Genomic DNA, 19,555 nt, shown 5'->3' on the forward strand with positions numbered 1-19,555 from the left:
GTCGGACTGGACACCAAAAATGATCTGATCCCTGATCATGGAATCAGCTGTCGAGTCATAATTACATGATTGCGCTAGGATGCGGAGATGGGTCAAGAAGGACTGAAATGGTTCATCCTTACCCTGAAGCCTCTGTTGGAAGATGTACCATTCAAAGCTCTCATTCACCTCAATGTCGCAGTGGTTGTCCAATTTCAGCAGAACCGTCTTGAACTTGGTCTTGTCTTCGCCATCAGCAAACATGAGCGAGTTATAGATGTGGATGGCGTGATCCCCCGCAGTCGACAGGAACAGCGCGATCTTTCGGGCATCCGATGCTGCCTCGAGGTCGGAGGCCTCGATATACAGGAGGAACTTCTGTTGAAGACTTTCCAGTTGGCGCAGAGGTTGCTGGAGATCCGGAGTTGCGGAGGAGGTTGGATCTTTTCCATGCCGCTGGATGGCTGCGTGCTGGTTTTTGCAGATTCACTCGAGGTAGGTTTGCTTGAGTTAATAACTCTCTGGTACCATGATGTCTTATCAGTGCTGGTCTAACATCGACTGCAACTGGATGCAGTAAAACGAAAAACAGGCTTCCGACACAGGAGATGGTCCAACAGGGTTTTATTGAACCTGTTGATTGCTGTACATAATCTGCAGTGGCCTGACACTCTATTAACCTAACTGATTACCTCCAACTGGCTTGACCAGACTAGCTCTCTACCACATGGTGATGATGTTCATTGGCCTGTGCACTACGACTATCTCCCTAGCCGTGTCCTGTGACAGAGAGAGAGCCTTAATGCCCTGTGGGCTTTATAGTGGCGGTGTCCTGTCTGGTGATTTGTTGTTCTGTGTCGTGTGTGTTCATTGGTTATCCTGTGTGTCAATCACTGCCTGTCTGCATCTCATGATATACATAAATGGATATTATGACACCGTCCACCCGGGATACAACTTCAAAATAAGGGGGAAGGCACTTCGGACCAAGATGAGGAGAAATTTCTTTACACAGAGGGTTGTGAATCTTTGGAATTCTCTACCCTTGAGAGCTGTGAAAGCTCAGTCATTGTGTATGTTTAAAGCAGAGATTAATGGATTTCTTATGAACAATAACATAAATGGTTATGGGGATAGTGGATGTAAAAGGCATTGAAATATCCAATCAGCCGTGATTATTTTAAATGGTGGAGCACGCTCGATGGGCTGAATGGCCTGCTCCTATTCCTGAGTTCCAATACCCTGTCCTGGCATCATGACCTCCTGCATATTGATACTGATGACATAGGCAGGGAGAGGGACGAGGTCCTGCAAAAACAATTCAGGGAGTTAGGTTGGGAGCTAAAAAGCAGGGTCTCTTGGGTGGTAATTTCAGGATTACTTCCCGTGCCACGTGCTAGTGAGGTTTGGAACAGGGAGATAGTACAGTTGAACACGTAGGAGGGAGGGCTTTAGGTATTTGTGTCACTGGGATGTCTTCTGGGAAAGGGGGGACCTGTACAAGAAAGATGGGTTGCACCTGAACTGGAGGGGTACCAATATCCTGGGCGGGAGGTTTGCTACTGCTCTTCGGGAGGGGTTAAACTAGTGTGGCAGGGGGGTGGGAACCGGAACAGCAGGCCAGTAAGTGTAGAGACTGGGGAAAAACGTGAGACTGAGATAAACATAGCGCAGAGTAAGAGCAGGCAGAGGGAAGCTGCTCAGTGGGACTGAAGGTCTGGGGTACATTTGCTTCAATGCAAGAAGTATAACAGGTAAAACAGATGAACTGAAAGACTGGATTAATGCATGTAATTATGATAATATTGCAATTACGGAGACATTTTTTCCTTTCTTCAAGTCAATCTGGCACCCTATGCATCCCGTGAATTCTGGTTCATCAAGGAATGAAAAATCAAACTCACCAGGCCGCAATTCCATCTGGTATAGCTTTGTGACTACCTCATTCGTGGAATACTCACTTGGCTGAAACGTAAACACCAGAGTGAAGCTCATTGGCTGTTCAAGCTCTGAACATTTAACGTTCACATCTTGTAGATGCTTTAATTTAGGCTCACCATGCTCCTGTATCATGCCACTGAGCACGTTGACGTTCTTGAAGACTGTTAACCAGAAATGTGGAGATCCCTTTGGCTCTTCCATCTCTTCATCTGATTTGACGTCTTCCATTTTAACTTTCGCTGGAACTCATCGTATAACTGTGCCACTGTATCGCGTTGCGAGTCACAGCAATCTTCTGTCACCTCACTGTCTGGAACGTACAGCCGCACAACTAGGTTCTGAGCCTCACACGCATCCGCTCCTATGATGGACCCACTTTTTGTGGAAAATGATATTCATAATTCAAGTTCACATACACCCAGTGTCTCAATCTCCTTCCCAGTGTCGCCTGTCAGCAGTCTCGCTTGATTGACGACTTTCGGTTTTCCCTGCAACCCATGCAAATCGGACATACTGAGGAGGTTGGCCCTCGTTCCCCTGTCGAGATCGCATTTTATCAATGTGTCGTTCAGGATCATGAGGGTTGTCCATCTGTTTTCGATGGTATCAGGTTCATCATTACTATTGTCACAACTATTCAATAAAACTTCTTCACTTTTCATGGTCAGACTCACCGTGTCCTTGGTTGAAATGTTATAGATAATCATAGATTAATCATAGAATTTACAGTGCAGAAGGAGGCCATTCGGCCCATCGAGTCTGCACCAGCTATTGGAAAGAGCACCAAGGTCAACACCTCCACCCTATCCCCATAACCCAGTAACCCCACCCAACACTAAGGGCAATTTTGGACACTAAGGGCAATTTATCATGGCCAATCCACCTAACCTGCACATCTTTGGACTGTGGGAGGAAACCGGAGCACCCGGAGGAAACCCACGCACACACGGGGAGGATGTGCAGACTCCACACAGACAGTGACCCAAGCCGGAATCGAACCTGAGACCCTGGAGCTGTGAAGTAATTGTGCTATCCAGAATGCTGCCATGATGCCCAATGTGATCAATGAAGAACTGGGGCGGGATTCTCCGACCCCCCGTCGGGTCGGAGAATCGCCCGGGGCCGGCATCAATCCCGCCCCCGCCGTGTCCCGAATTCTCCGCCACCCGAGATTCGGCAGGGGCGGGAATCGCGCTGCGCTGGTCGGCGGGCCCCCCGCAGCGATTCTCCGGCCCGCGATGGGCTGAAATCCTTCCGCTGACAAACCTCTCCCGCCGGCGTGGATTAACCCACCTACCTTACCAGCGGGAGCAGGCGGCGCGGGCAGGCGCTGAGGTCCTGGTGGGGGGGGGGCGCGGGGCGATTTGACCCCGGGAGATGCACCCACGGTGGCCTGGCCCGTGATCGGGGCCCACCGATCGGCGGGCGGGCCTGTGCCCTGGGGGCACTCTTTTTCTTCCGCCTTCGCCATGGTCTTCACCATGGCGAAGGCGGAAGAGACCCCCTCCCCTGCGCATGCGCCGGGATGACGTGAGCAGCCGCTGACGCTCCGGCGCATGCGCGGAGTTACACCGGCCGGCGAAGTCATTTCGGCTCCGGCTGGCATGTAAGGGTTTGGCCCCTAAAGGTGCAGAGACTTCCGCACCTTTGGGGCGGCCCGACGCCGGAGTGGTTCACGCCACTCCAACATGCCGGGACCCCCCGCCCCGCTGGGTAGGGGAGAATCCCGGCCCTGTTCTTCAAGGGACATCTCATCAATTACGTTGAGTGATCTTGTTTGGTCCACTGTAGGAGGTGAAAACCATTGCTTCGTAAAATTATTTGTATAGCCACATTTGGAACATACTTTTCCATATGCTAGAGATTGCTGTGGCCCATGACGATTGCCATATCTCTGGCATAAAATGGCGGACCCAGTCGGCCACTTAAAATGGCCGCCCGCACCGCGACCACGTCTTTTATTGAACTGCGTCACAGAGCTGATGGCGCTGGTGTCATCTTCCATATTGGCACCAAAATGTTTCAAGCTGAGTGTACTGATCTGTTGTGCAGCCAGCTCAGTCACATGGCAGATCTTAATAGCATATTCTAATTTCAGGTCTTCTTCCTCTAACAATCTCTCACGGAGTTTATCATTCAATATCCCAAATACTATTTGGTCATGGATCATCGATGACTTCAGATGAGATGAGGAGGAATTTCTTCAGCCAGAGCGTGGTGAATCTGTGGAACTCTTTGCCGCAGAAGGCCGTGGAGGCCAAGTCACTGAGTGTCTTTAAGTCAGAGATAGATAGGTTCTTGATTAATAAGGGGCCAGGGGTTATCAGGAGAAAGCAGGAAAATGGGGATGAGAAACATATCAGCCATGATTGAATGGCAGAGCAGACTCGATGGGACGAATGGCCTAAATTCTGCTCCTATGTCTTACGGTCAGTGGTCTAAATGTCCGCCTTCTGTGAATGGTCAGAGTCAAAATGCAAACGCTATTTAAATCTAAGCTGATGTCTGTGGATCTTGTCGCTATGTTTAGTTTCATATCTGTGGTCACTGGATACTTATAATAGAGTGACATCACAATGAAACTGACATCACAGTGAATTCATCAATTGCTGAAGCTCCACAGCTCCATCATCGATAACAAATCTTAAAGAGACAGGAGTTAAGAGAATAGGGGAAGTTAATTTGAAACAATGGCAGGCACTGTTTCAACCCACCAGATCAAACACACGTTATAAAATCTTGACCAAAGTTTTTCCCTTACTGTTTTCACCGCAATCTATACCAGAATGCTGCAGGGCAGCTTTCAAATTCAAACCGCAGTTGGAAAAAGTCCCTGTGAGCCACAGGAATAGCACCTGCTACCCCATGGCTGTGCCTGAATTGTCCCATAGAAAAAAATAGCCCTGATTTCCCAACCTCTCCACATTTTAAACAACTCCTGAGGTAAGTCCGCTTTACTTTAGATCAAATGTTAACTTATTCTCTATATTAAGCTTTTATTTAATGCTTTGAGCAGGCACCTGATGGAAACACAAGTGATGTTTCTATCAGGTATATCAATCCTGTGAGCAGCGTGGGAGTGTAAATACAACATGAAAGACTGGCAGTTGGTTATTGTGATGTCACATCAAAGCCCACTTGCAATCCATTATTTCCGCAATTATTTTCTCCTGCAGGATTACGTGATAGGTGGCACGGTGGCACAGTGGTCAGCACCACACAGTGCCAGGGACCCGGGTGCAATTCCTGCCTCGGGTGACTGTATGTGTGGGGTTTGCACGTTCTCTCCGTTTCTGCGTGGGTTTCCTCCAGGTGCTCCGGTTTCTTCCCACAGTCCAAAAATGTGCAGGTTAGGTGGATTGGCCATGCTAAATTACTCCTTGATGTGGAGATGCCGGCGTTGGACTGGGGTGAGCACAGTAAGAAGTCTTACAGCACCAGGTTAAAGTCCAACAGGTTTGTTGCAAACACTAGCTTTTGGAGCACTGCTCCTTCACAGTTAGGAGCAGTGCTCCGACAGCTAGCATATGTAACAAACTGTTGGACTCTAACCTGGTGTTGTAAGACTTCTTACTAAATTACTCCTTAGTATTCAAAAAATGGGAATGAGGAATGGGGATGAGAAAAATATTAGCCATGAATGAATGGCGGAGCAGACTTGATGGACCGAGTGGCCTAATTCTGCTCCTATGTCTTATGGCCTTATGGTGTAAAGGGTTAGATGGGATTATTGGGTTTTGGGGATAGGGTTGTGGGCCTACGTGGGGTGTTCTTTGAGAGGGTTGGTGCAGACCTATGGGCCGAATGGCCTCCTTCTGCACTGTAGTGATTCTATTCTATTCTATTCTGCAGATGATATGTTGCCAGTGGTGTGATATGAAATAATTGGATAGCAGGCTTGTAGTGCTAGTTTCCACCAATTAAGATTTACCTTGTTGCATTATTTAATTGACATAGACTCTAAATAAGATTATTATTTCTATGCCAACTTGGCTCCATTGATGGGACTCTTGCCTCCATAGGCTCAGGCTGCACACTCGGAATTTGAGCTGGTAATCTAACATGATGCTTGAGTGCAGTACTGAATGACTTCTGCCTTTGGGAAGGTCCCATGACACTACAAGAAGAACAGGAAGGTGTCTTCGATCAGTATTCCATCCTCGACCATCACTTTATAGAATTCATAGAATCTCTAAGTGCAGAAGGAGACCATTTGGCCCATCGAGTCTGCACCAACCATCCGAAAGAGCACCACACCTAGGCCCACTCCCCCGCCCTATCCCGTAATCCTGTAACCTAACCTACACAATTGGAACACTAAGGGCAATTTAGCATGGCCAGTACACCTAATCTGCACATCTTTGGACTGTGGGAGGAATCCGGTACCCGGAGGAAACCCATGCAGACATGGAGGAATGTGCACACTCCACACAGTCACTTAAGGTCGGAACCGAACCCGGGTCCCTGGCACTGTGCAGCAGCAGTGCTAACCACTGTGCCACTCCTTCAATAAGAACAGATTTGCACTCCTCATCTCATTATTTCTTGAGGGAGCTAATATATAAAAGTGTACAAAAACTTTACCTTCAGTATATTTGAGTCATCCGAAACACAGCTTTCTGTGTCCTAACTTACACCAAGTCTTGTACATCCATCATCCCTGTGCTTTCTGGCCTACTTTGATTACGGGTTAAGCAATGTTGTATTTTTTAAATTTTGTTTTCAAATCCCTCCATGGTCCCACCTTTCCCCATCTCTGTAATCTCCTCCAGCCTCACAAACATCTGAGATATCTCTGTTACCCTTCTTTGGGCCAATTGAACAACCCCAATTTTAATCACTCCAGCTTTGGTGGTGTCTCTTCAGCTGTGTGGGTCCTAAGCTCTGCAATTCTCTCCCTTAACCTCTCAGCCTCTCCACCTCCACTTTTCTCTTTCTTCCTCTTCCTTACGACACTCCTTAAACCTAACTCTTTGTCCAAGCTTTTGATCATGCTGAAACCTCCTTGTGTGCCTCGGTACTAGATTTTACTGTATAAAACTCCTTTGAAGCACCTTGGCACATTTTATTATGTTAAAGGCATTCTATAAATACAAGTTATTGTTGGACTGTATTGGCCTACAGAACACCAACTTCAAAACTCAATTGGATACAAAGACCCTTCTGAGAGTTCTGATTTGGTGCTGTGCATGCATGAATTTTTCCAACAAAATTAAATGTATGCAATAATATTTGCTATAATATAACGTTTGCTATAACAACACGCTTTCAAGTCTTCTAGCCCCAAGGTACTCCTGGAAAACATCCAAGCAATCGAAAATAAGCTGGACAAGCTTAACACTTGACATACCTCTCAGAAGGAAGTAAGACACTGCTGTGTGTTCTGTTTCTCAGAGACAGGGCTCACCCCTGCCCCACTGGAATGTGCCATATAACCTGACAGCTTCTCAATTCACCGGATGGACCGCACTGCCTCATTGGGCAAAGCAAAGGGTCGAGGGGTTTGCTTCCTCATCCACTCCTCTTGGTGCTCGGACATGGCGACCCTGATGAACTACTGCTCCCTGGACCTGGAATAATAACCATAAGAATAATCTTTATTAGTGTCACAAGTAGGCTTATATTAAAACTGCAATGGAGATAAGTGAAATTCCCCTAGTTGCCACACTCTGGCGCCTGTTAAATAAAATAAATAATAAATAAATAAATGTGGGTATACTGAGGGAAAATTCCGAATGTCCAATTCACCTAACAAGCACGTCTTTCGGGACTTGTGGGAGGAAACCGGAGCACCCGGAGGAAACCCACGCAGACACGGGGCGAACATGCAGACTCCACACAGACAGTGGCCCAAACCGGGAATCGAACCCGGGTCCCTGGCACTGTGCAGCCACAATGCTAAGCACTGTGCTATTGTGAAGTGCCGCCCATACTACCTTCCATGGGAGTTCACTTCCGCCATTATCATGGCAGACTACATCCCATCCCAGGTGGAAGTGAAGAAGGCGCTTGATGAATTGTAAACTGTTATAAATAACAGTGAAACAGAATACCCTTGTTCATTGTGGCCGGGGACTTGAACCAGGCCAAGCTCAAGGGTGTCCTGTCAAAATTCCACCAACACACCTACTGTCCGACCAGAGATGCCAATATCCTCGACCACTGCTATACAAACATCAAGGGCGCCTACCGATCCATCACCCGACCGCACTTCGGAAAATCGGACCATAAGATTCTCCCAGCATGCAACTCTCCATTCTCGCCAATCTGTCAGCAGGCCGCATCTGAATCCACCTGCAATTTCAGCAATGTATTGTAACATCCCATTCTATACATGGTGTACGTGAACCAGTTATCTCTGATGTTACAGCATCTTCATAACTGTAGTGAAACCTGGCAAATCTTTGTTGAATATCATTTACCGTTGTGTTATTAGAGGGTGAAATAAACAGTACTTGACACTGAAATGAAAAATGAAAATCGCTTATTGTCACGAGTAGGCTTCAAATGAAGTTACTGTGAAAAGCCCCTAGTCGCCACATTCCGGCGCCTGTTCGGGGAGGCTGTTACGGGAATCGAACCCTGCTGCTGGCTTGCCTTGGTCTGCTTTCAAAGCCAGCGATTAGCCCTGTGAGCTAAACAGCCCCTTAATACTCAACTAGTAAAATAAAGAAACAATTGTAGAGTTAACTAATTAAATTATACTATATAATGCTTTGATAACAAATAACTTCTCTCTTTAGCTTTACTATGTCTGTTCTCTCTTCACTCCTGATACACATTGCTATCAGAAAGAGCAGGAAAACCATTAATATAGCTTCTGATAGTGGGACCTCTAGTGTTCAGTTGCCTGTATTAGCATTACATATACTGATCATATATATTGATATACAGAGATCACTGCGTGGGGAGTTTCGATATTCTGTACCATTCTCTACTCCACAGATCCTGTAGCAATCTGAGCTGCCCCCCTCAAGACCTGGGCAACAATCCAGCTTAGTCTAATAAGTGGCAAGAGGCATTCCGGTCACATAAGTAATGACCGTCTCGAAAGGGAGGCTGCAATTTTGTGCCCATATTCGGGAGCACAAAAGGTGATGTGGGCACAAAATACCAGAAGAGTCAGAAACGAGAATCTCACCGGCGAGATCTAATTTTCGGATTTTCCCCATCCTTCGCCGGTGATGTAACGCGGTTCCCGCAAGAAAGGTCGGAAAACTGATTTCAATAAATTAACATCTCATAAAGAGCTGTATCATTCCGCCACATTAGGGATTCCCCCTCAGCGGTGTGATGTCACACTGGCGATGTTTACAACAGGTTTTTCAAACAGGCAGAGGGAACCCGCAGGAGCACACAGGTAGAGGTACGTGTGGCCCGCTGGGGGAGAGGGCAATGCCTGAGCACTGCCCCTGGAATCCTGCCACTGGTCTCAGGACCCTGGCACTGCCCCAGGCACTTCCCCATGGCACCTTGGCACAGCCCTTGGATCTGTGAGGGGCAAGGAGGGGCAGGGGTTTGCGATATAGAACATAGAACATAGAACAGTACAGCACAGAACAGGCCCTTCGGCCCTCGATGTTGTGCCGAACCATGATCACCCTACTCAAACCCACGTATCCACCCTATACCCGTAACCCAACAACCCCCCCCCCCTAACCTTACTTTTTAGGACACTACGGGCAATTAAGCATGGCCAATCCACCTAACCCGCACATCTTTGGACTGTAGGAGGAAACCGGATCACCCGGAGGAAACCCACGCACACACGGGGAGGACGTGCAGACTCCGCACAGACAGTGACCCAGGCGGGAATCGAACCTGGGATCCTGGAGCTGTGAAGCATTTATGCTAACCACTATGCTACCGTGCTGCCCCAATATGGCAGAGTTGGAGACTGAAAGTGGTCATGGGCTGAGATGGGGGCCATCTTGGATGGGCCCAGTTCAGGGCGGTATTAAAGGAGGTAGAACCGGGGGGGAATGATGGCGGACGGTAAAGGGGAGTGAAGGCATAAGCCTTGGGTAAGAGTTGTGACGTTAAACATCCGAGGGTTAAATGGGCCAAATAAGAAGTCCCAGGTTTTGGGGCACCTGAGGAGTTTGAAAACGATGTGATTTTTCTACAGGAAACGCACCTTCAATGAAGGATCAGGTTAGATTGAGGAAGGGCTGGGTGGGACAAATATTTTATTCGGGGTTTGACTCGAAGTTGCGGGGGTGGCCATTTTGTTGGACAAAAGGACGGGGTTTGTGGGAACCAAGGGAGTACGGGACCCAGGGGGAAGATATGTGATAGTGAGTGGGGTGTTGGAGGGGATGACCGTGGTGCTATTCAACATATATGCATCGAATTGGGATGATGTGCGGTTTGTAAAATGTTTATTGGGAGCGATCCTGGCCTTAGATATGCACCAGCTGATTATGGGTGGAGATTTTAATTATGTGATGGAACTGAAGGTGGACTGGTCGAGCCCCAAGTCAATGGGAAGGTCAAGGATTGCAAAGGAGTTGGGAGGGTTTACAGACGTATGGCAATGGTTGACCCATGGAGATTCAGGAACCCAAGGGGTGGAAGAAATACTCCTTCTCACACGTGTATAAGGTGTACTCGAGAATTGATTCCTTTGTGGTGAGTCAAGTGGTGTTGATTGAGGTGGTGGAGGCGGAGTGAGTGGGAATTGTTATTTCAGATCATGCACCGCATTGGTTGGAGGTGAGGCTTAGCTCAGGACAGGTTCAGAGGCCTGGATGGAGGATAGATTTGGGTCTTTTGCCAGATAAGGGGTTTTGCGAAAAGGTGAGGTCGGCGATTGGGGATTACGTTGAGTTAATCAGAACGGGCAGGTGTCGGCGGCCACGTTCTTGGAGGCGTTGAAGCCGGTGGTCTGAGGGGAGGTTACCTCATTGAAGGCGCACAGGGAGAGGAGGGAGGAGCATGGACAAGATAGTCGAGGTGGACAGGAGATACTAGGGGCTCCTATTAAGGAGCTGTTAGAGGAGAGGAAGAGGTTGTAGGGACAGTTTGATAGGTTGAAGATGGGGAGGGCCGTGGGACAGTTGCAGAGGATGAGGGAGAGGGGTTACAATATGAATAATGGAGAGAAGACGAGCCGCATGCTGGCCCACAAGCTGCAGAGGCAGGCAGCATCAAAGGAAATTCTAAGGGTGTGGATAGAGAAGTGAGAGGTGGTGTCAGAGTCGGGAAGGATAAACAAGGTGTTCAGGGGGCATGATGAGAAGTTGTACAGGGTCGGGTCAGGTGGAGAGGACTGGGTTATGGGACAGTTTATGATGGGTTGGAGGAAGAGAGGAGACAGGCGTTGGAGGAGCCGCTGGGACTGAGGGAGGTGATTGACAATATTCGGGGGACAAAGTCAGGGAAGGCCCCAGGACCGGATGGCTTCCCGGCAGAGTTTTGTAAGGTGTTTGTGGCAGAGTTGACACCATATTTGTTGGGGATGTTTAGTGAGGCGTTAGAGAAGACGGAGTTGCCAGAGATGTTGACACAGGCATCGATCATGCTAATCTTCAAGAAGGGGAAGGATTTGTTGGAGTGTATGTTGAATAAGCCCATTTTGCTGGAAAGTCCTGGCTATGTTGTTGGCAGGGAACATGGAAGGATGTGTGCCGGGGTGGTCTCTGATGATCAAACGGATTTTGTAAAGGGTCGACAGCTCCATGGCAACATCAGGAAGCTGTTAAATGTGGGTTTGTCTCCATCTGGGGAGCGGGTGGCAAAGGTTATTGTTCCTATGGATGCGGAGGCCTTTGATCGGGTGGAGTGGAGGCGTTTATTTGAAATTTTGGGTACATCTGGGTTCAGCCTGAAGTTCGTGGAATGGGTGATTCTGTTGTATGTCGCCTCATGGCAAGAGTACGTACGAATGAGATGAGTTCACAGAGTTTTGGACTGCACAGGGGAACGAGTCAAGGATGTCCGCTGTCGCCATTATTGTTCAAGCTGGCAATAGAACCCTCGCCGATGGCCCTCTTGGGGTCTATAGAGTGGCAGGGGATTGTGAGGGGGAGCAGGGAGCATTGGGTGTTGTTGTACGTGGACAACCTGTTATTGTTTGTGTCGGATCCACTGGAGTGTATGGGTAGGATGATGGGAATATTGGTAAGGTTTAGGGCCTTCTCTGGGTATAAGTTATATGTCGGGAAGAGTGAGGTGTTTCTGGTAAACACGGTGGGGTGTCGATGTTGCGCCGACCTGTGAAACCAATCTAAAGCCCATCTACACTATTCCATTATCATCCATATGTTTATCCAATGACCATTTAAATGCCCTTAATGTTGAGTGGACAACGTTTCCCAGGTAGCCGGAATACACTTTATTGGAACTGCTGCTCCCAGATGTGTTGAAGGAGGGTGGGATTGGGGATATATATGGGTGGTTTGGGGAGCAGGGCGAGGTGCAGGTGGTGAGGATCAAGAACAAATGGGAGGAGGAGTTGGGGGGAAATAGGCTGAGGACTGTGGTGTGAGTCAATGCAGAGGGGTGAACTCAACCTCCTCCTGTGTGAGGATATAGCTTGATCCAGTTTAAGGTGGTGCATAGGGTACATATGACTCAGGCGATGATGAATGGGTTCTTTCAGGGGGTGGCCAATGGGTGTGAGAAATGTGGGCGGGGCCAATGAATCATGCACACATGTTTTGTGGTTGCGAGAACCTGGAGAGATACTGGAAGCAGTGTTTGGGACGCTATCTACGATTGTGGGGGTCGGGGTCAGGTCGGATCAATGGTGGCAGATTTAGGGGATCAGAATTGCCAGAGCTGCTGGAGGAGAAGGAGGTGGATGCCGTGGCCTTCGCCTCTCTCATTGCCCTGTGAAGGATCTTGTTAAATTGGAGGTCAGATACACCACTGAGAATGTCAGCTTGGCTGGGAGGCTTTTACAACTTTCTCCGGTCGGAGAAGATTAAGTTTGAGTTGAGGGGGTCAGCGGAGGGCTTCGAGGTGCGGTGAGGGTTGTTCATGACAATGTTTGAGGAACTGTTCATTGCGGGGGGGAGGGGGGATCAAAAGGGGAAAAAATTGTACAAACTGTGGGATGTGATTTTAGGGAGCATGTATTTTATATGTTGCTGTTAATGCGAGTGAGTGGGCTACGCTGATCATACCTGTGACAAAAAAAAGAGATCTGTACGCTTTAGTGGCAATTTTAAAGTCACTATTAATCCTGTACTGTATGCAGAGCAGTTCCTCTACCGCTGATTGATGACCCATTCACTGGGCTGGCTAGAGGCCAACATTGTAGTGAAATCGACCTCAGTCAAGCATATCTTCAAATGAATGTGGATCAGGATTCACAACAGTTCTTGATGATTGTGACACAAAGTGTTGCTTTGATAAAGAATACGGGGCAGGAATTAAATACCATTACCAGAGAAGTACTATTCGACAAACTAATGGGGCTAAAGACAGATAAGCCCCCTGGCCCAGATGGCTTGCATCCTGGGATTCTAAAAGAAGTAGATATAGAGGTAGATGATGCAGTGGTTGTAATTTTCAAAAAATACTTGGATTCTGGAGAAGTGCCGGGGGATTGGAAAACTGCCAATGTGACACCTCTATTCAAAACGGGAGGGAGACATAAAGCGGATAACTATCGGTCGATTAATCTAGCATCTATAGTGGGAATAATGCTGGAATCAATTATTGAGGAAGGAATAGCAGCACATTTGGAAAATCATAATCTAATCAAGCTGAGCCAGCATGGCTTCCCGACAGGGAAATTGCGCACAAGTTTAGTCGCATTTTTCCAGGAAGCAAGTGGGGAGAAGCGGTTCCTTTTCAGGTTGGTGCCCTGTGGGGATCCACAAGGATCAGTGCTGGGACCGCATCTGTTTACAATATACATCAATGGCTTGGAGGAAGGAAGAGAATGGAGTGTAGCCAAATTTATAGATGACACAAAAATAGGTGGAAAGGCAAGTTATAGAGGGATACAAGCAGTCTGCCAAACAGGTTAAGTAAGTGGCAAAAAATATGGCAAACGGAGTATAGTGTGGTAGTCTCTCTCTCTGTAATCTAAAGACTGTAAATCAATCCTTTGGTGATTTAAAACTAATAACTGCTCTCAGTAGTGACTTTAACCTGATGTGCTTCTGATAAAAGTTGTTTTTAAGACTTATGGATGTTAAAAGGACAGCTTAATGATTACTTAGTGTTGTATTCTTTGGGGGTTATATTTGAATTGATGGTTGCTGAGATGTTCACTGTCTGTTTTAAAAAGGCTAACTTGAGTTCATAGAATAAACATTGTTTTGTTTTAAAAAATACTTTTCGATTTCTTCTGTACCACTCCTGTAGAGTGGGCCGTGTGCTTCCCATACCACAATCTAGTAAACGTTGTGGGTCAGGTGAACTCCATGATACACTTTGGAGTTCCCTAAACCCTGGCCCATAACACATTGGGGGCTCGAGGGGGATAAAAGTCTATCTATTGGATTGGCTTAGTGAACTTAAAGACAGTGAGGGGTGAGCATATTGTGGATGCTTATCAGGTGTGGTATTTCAGTTTCAGTAGGGAGTGTATTGAGGACAATGGCTCTTTCAGAGGCTCTGAAGTTTTTGGGGGTGGAGACGGTCACATGCAGTACGTTACGGACAGACACTAAAAGCAGACTGGTAGATTTGGCAAAAACATTGCAGTTAACATTACCTGATAAAATGCAAAAAGGTGAGGTATTTACCGCGGTACCTGGGCATTGAAAATTGCCTGAGATACGGTCTGACTCATTAGAAATGGCAAAGATCCTGTTACAGATTAAGAAACTTGAACATGAAAAAGAATTAAAGCTGTTGAATATGCAATGAGAGAAAAAGAAAGAGAAAGGGAGATACAGATCGGGGCAAAAGAAAATGGGAGAGAAGAAAGAAACAAAGAAAGAATAGCCCCAGCAGAACAAAAGGAAAGAGATAGAGAGGAAAGGGAAAAAGAGAGAGAGTTTGAACTTCAGAAAATGGCCATGAAACATAACAGTCAGTTAAAATTGGCAGGCATAAAGGGAAACGCACAGTTGGTGGATAGTGATGAGGATAGTGAGAAGGAGCATCAAAGTTGAACGAGTGGCGGGGATCTATTCAAATATGTCCAAGCATTGCCAAGGTTTGATGAGAAGGACGTGGAAGACTTTTTAATTTCATTTGAGAAGGTCGCTAAACAAATGAAATGGCCAAAGGACATGTGGGTATTACTGATTCAAACAAAGCTGGTAGGTAGGGCTAGTGAAGTGTTTGCATCACTACCGGAGGAGGTATCTGGGATGTATAAGGAGGTGAAAAAATCCATCTTAGGTGCATATGAACTGGTGCCTGAAGCCCACAGACAAAGGTTTAGAAATTCAAGGAAAGAATTTGGTCAAACATACATGGAGTTTGAAAGGATCAAACAGAGTAATTTTGATAGGTGGATAAGGGCTTTGAAAATAGACCAAACGTATGAAGCTCTCAGAGAAATTATACTTTTGGAGAAGTTTAAAAATTCAATTCCTGATGTAGTGAGAACTCATGTGGAGGAACAGACAGTTAAAACTGTGGGATTAGCAGCAGAAATGGCAGATGGTTATGAATTAGTTCATAAATCAAAGCTTGATTTCAGCCTGTGAGGGATAGAAACTGGGGACGTGAGAAATACTCAAGAGGTAAAGGTAAAGGTGATCTGATGGGAGATAATTCGAAGAGTGTACCTCAGATTAAAAAAGAAATCCAGGAGGGTGGAAGAGACATGAAAAGTTTCAAATGTCTTCTCTGTAATAAACTAGACCATGTAAAGTTACAGTGTTGGTGGTTGAAGAAAAGCACTGGGAAGGCTGATGTGGTAAAACAGGATAAGACAGTGGGGTTTGTTAAAGTGGTAAAGAAAAGCCCAAGTGAAGCGAAGGAGCTGCAAATGATTATACAGCCTGATCAAGAGGTGATTGATAAGAAGGTGCCAGATCTCTTTAAAAGAATTTACTTGTGTGGGTAAAGTTTACTCATGTGTATCAGGAGGAGCAGGTAAAGAAGTCACAATTTTAAGAGATACGGGAGCTAGTCAATCTTTAATGGTAAGAGATGAGGAGTTATGTAGTTTGGGAAGAATATTGCCAGAAAAGGCGGTAATACGTGGAATTCAGGGTGAGAGGAGCATTATATAAGGTAAGGTTGGAAAGTCCATTGAAGAGTGGTGAAGTGGTAGTGGGAATAATAGAGAAACTATTTTGTCCAGGAATACAGTTTCTTGGGTAATGGTATAGCTGGATCGCAGGTGGGAGTGATGCCTACCGTGGTTGATAAACCAGTAGAAAATCAGACAACTGAAGTGTTGAAGGACGAATATCCTGGGATTTTTCCGGATTGTGTAGTAACAAGGTCGCAAAGTCACAGGGTAAGACAAGAGGATAAATCAAAGAGTGAAGATGAAGTTGAAGTGCAATTATCAGAAACAATTTTTGATCAGATGGTTGAAAAAGAACAAGAACAGGTGGAGGATGAGGCGGATATTTTTAGTTTAGGAAAATTGGCAGTTACAACAAAAAGATGTAGAAATAAAACGGATGTATCAGAAAGCATATACGGAAGAGGAATCTACGTGTATACCAAGTGTTATTACCGTAAAAGTAATGTCTTTATGAGAAAATGGAGACCTTTACATATGTAGGCGGATGAAATGTGGGCAGAAGTTCATCAAGTAGTATTGCCGGTAGGGTATAGAAAGGACGTGTTGCGAGTTGCACATGAGGTACCAGTGGGAGGTCATGTGGGAATAAGGAAAACTCAAGCTAAAATACAAAACATTTTTATTGGCCTGGACTACATAAAGATGTAGTTAAATTTTGTCAATCATGTCACACATGTCAAGTGTAGGAAAACCTCAAGCAGTAATAAAACCAGCACCCTTAATACCCATTCCAGCATTTGAGGAACCTTTTACACAATTGATTGCGTAGGACGACTTCCTAAAACGAAAAGTGGGAATCAATATCTTTTGACTATAATGGATGTGTCTACTAGGTTTCCAGAGGCCATTCCAGTACGTAATATTACAGCTAAAAAGATTGTGGAGGTGTTACTTAAATTCTTTACTAGATATGGACGACCCACAGAAATACAATCGGATAAAGGATCAAATTTTACCTCAAGGTTATTCAAAGAAGTTATGGATAGCTTAGGAATAAAACAATTTAAATCAACTGCATACCATCCAGAATCACAGGGAGTGTTTGAAAGGTGACATCAGACATTAAAGACAATGTTGAGGGCTTATTGTCAAGATTATCAAAGGATTGGGATAAAGGAATTCCATTCGTACTGTTTGCAATTAGGGATGCACCTAATGAGTCAACCAAATTCAGTCCTTTTGAACTAATTTTTAGTCATGAGGTAAGAGGACCACTTAAATTGATTAAGGAAAAATTGGTGAGTGAGAAATCAGAACTTACATTATTGGATTACGTGTCAAATTTTAGGGAATAATTAAATAGAGCAGGTGAATTAGCTAGACAACATTTAAAAGTTGCACTAAATGTGATGAAACGGGTAGCGGACAAGAAATCCAAAGTTCGTATTTTTGCCAGTGGAGATAAAGTTTTAGTGTTGTTACCAGTGGTAGGTGAACCATTAAAAGCTAAATTTTGTAGACTTTATCAGATTGAAAGGAAATTAATGAGGTGAATTATGTGGTAAAAATACCAGATAGAAGGAAGACTCACTGAGTGTGTCATGTGAATATGCTTAAAATGTACTTTGAAATGAAAGGGAAAGAGAGAAAAGGAGGTTTTAATGATTCTAACTCAAAGTGACGAACCAAATCCAGATGACTGTGAATTTCACATACCTCAAATTAAATTGGAAAATGAGGATGTTCTTAAAAATTGGGATAAATTGTTGAGTTACCTTCTGGAGGAAAAACAAACTGACCTGAAAGAGTTTTTTTTTTAAAATAATTTTTATTGAAAAATTTTGAATTTATACAACATCGAACCATAATAAAATACCAACAATAACAATAATGATAGCAATCATAAACATTTGCCCCTCCTCAATCAACAACACAACATATTAACAACAACTTAAATTAACACAATGTTAAGTTATATAACCGTAGAGAAAAAAAATAGAAACTATAATAAGGAACACCCCCCTCACCCCCCCCCTCTCTCTCTCTCCTCCCCCCCCCCCCCCCCCCCCCCCCGGGTTGCTGCTGCTATTGACCAAGATACCTATCTTTGAGCTAGGAAGTCCAGAAAAGGCTGCCACCGTTTATAGAACCCTTGTATTGATCCTCTCAGGGCAAATTTGACCATCTCCAATTTTATAAAGCCCGCCATGTCACTGATCCAGGTCTCCACACTTGGGGGCCTTGCATCCTTCCACTGCAGCAAGATCCTCCGGCGGGCTACTAGGGACGCAAAGGCCAGGACACCGGCCTCTTTCGCATCCTGCACTCCCGGCTCCACCGCAACTCCAAAAATCGCGAGTCCCCACCCTGGTTTGACCCTGGATCCAACCACCCTTGACACCGTCCCCGCCACCCCCTTCCAGAATTCTTCCAGTGCCGGGCATGCCCAGATATTTTGGGCATGATTCGCTGGACTCCCCGAACACCTGGTGCACCTGTCCTCACCTGGACAAGTTTGTGGAGATAAATTGGGAAGTACTAAAATGGCTATGCATGACGTAGATGTGGGAAATGCTGTTCCAATCAAACAACATCCATAAAGACTTAACCCTTTAAAATTGGCACAGGTTAACAAAGAGATTGAGAGTATGCTTAAAGGTGGCATAATTGAAGTGGGTTGCAGCCAATGGAGCTCACCCATAGTGATGGTAACAAAACCAGATGGTACCCAACGGTTGTGTGTGGACTATAGAAAGGTTAATGCAATTACAAGAATGGACTCTTATCCTACCCCACCTTTGGAGGATTGCATTGAGAAAGTGGGACAATCAGCTTTTATTTCCAAATTGGATTTACTTAAAGGTTACTGGCAGGTACCTTTATCCAAAAGGGCGAAGGAGAGTTCAGCTTTTGTGACTCCAGATGGTATATACCAATTCAAAGTTATGCCATTTGGCATGAAGAACACCCCAGCCACATTTCAACGGTTAACTAACAAAGTTGTTTCAGGATTACCCAATTGTGCGGTATACATCGACGATCTGGTAATTTTCAGCCAGACATGGAAAGAACATTTAAAACATCTTATGGAGTTATTCGATAAACTTCAGGAGGTGGGTTTAGTGATGAACCTAGCCAAAAGTGAATTTGTAAAGGCCCAAGTTACTTTCCTTCAGGAGTTTTCGATACCCTCAAGACGAAGGGAAATAATGCGATTTCTTGGCATGAGTGCATTTGATCGAACATTTGTGCAAAATGTTTGTAGCGTGATTGCTCCACTGATGGACTTGCTGAAGAAACGTAAAAAATTTCAGTGGACAGCAGACTTTCAACAGGCTCTTGACTGCCTGAAAGCTGTGATAACCGATGCTCCTGTGTAGGAAAATTACAAGGGACTCTGATCAGATTGAACTAAAGTATTTGACTTTAAAGAGGCATAGAGAAATGGATGGATCATGCAAGGACCTTCTTGTTCAAAGAGACTGTCAATCGAGAAGGATTCCAGTTGGAGGAAGAAGAACA

The 19,555-nt window shown here is 45.6% G+C and overlaps 1 protein-coding gene across 1 annotated transcript in view; it reads left to right on the plus strand.

Annotated features, from left to right (window-relative positions):
- Window positions 1-4,565: 4,565 nt before the first annotated feature.
- Window positions 4,566-19,555, plus strand: part of LOC119964386 (volume-regulated anion channel subunit LRRC8B-like) — a 37,887-nt gene continuing 22,897 nt past the window's right edge. The window contains exon 1 of the mRNA XM_038793783.1: window positions 4,566-4,863. The gene's annotated coding sequence lies outside the window, so the exon portion shown is untranslated. The remainder of the gene's footprint in view (window positions 4,864-19,555) is intronic.

This window comes from Scyliorhinus canicula, chromosome 4 (assembly GCF_902713615.1).
Source record: "Scyliorhinus canicula chromosome 4, sScyCan1.1, whole genome shotgun sequence".
Taxonomy (NCBI): Eukaryota; Metazoa; Chordata; class Chondrichthyes; order Carcharhiniformes; family Scyliorhinidae; genus Scyliorhinus; species Scyliorhinus canicula.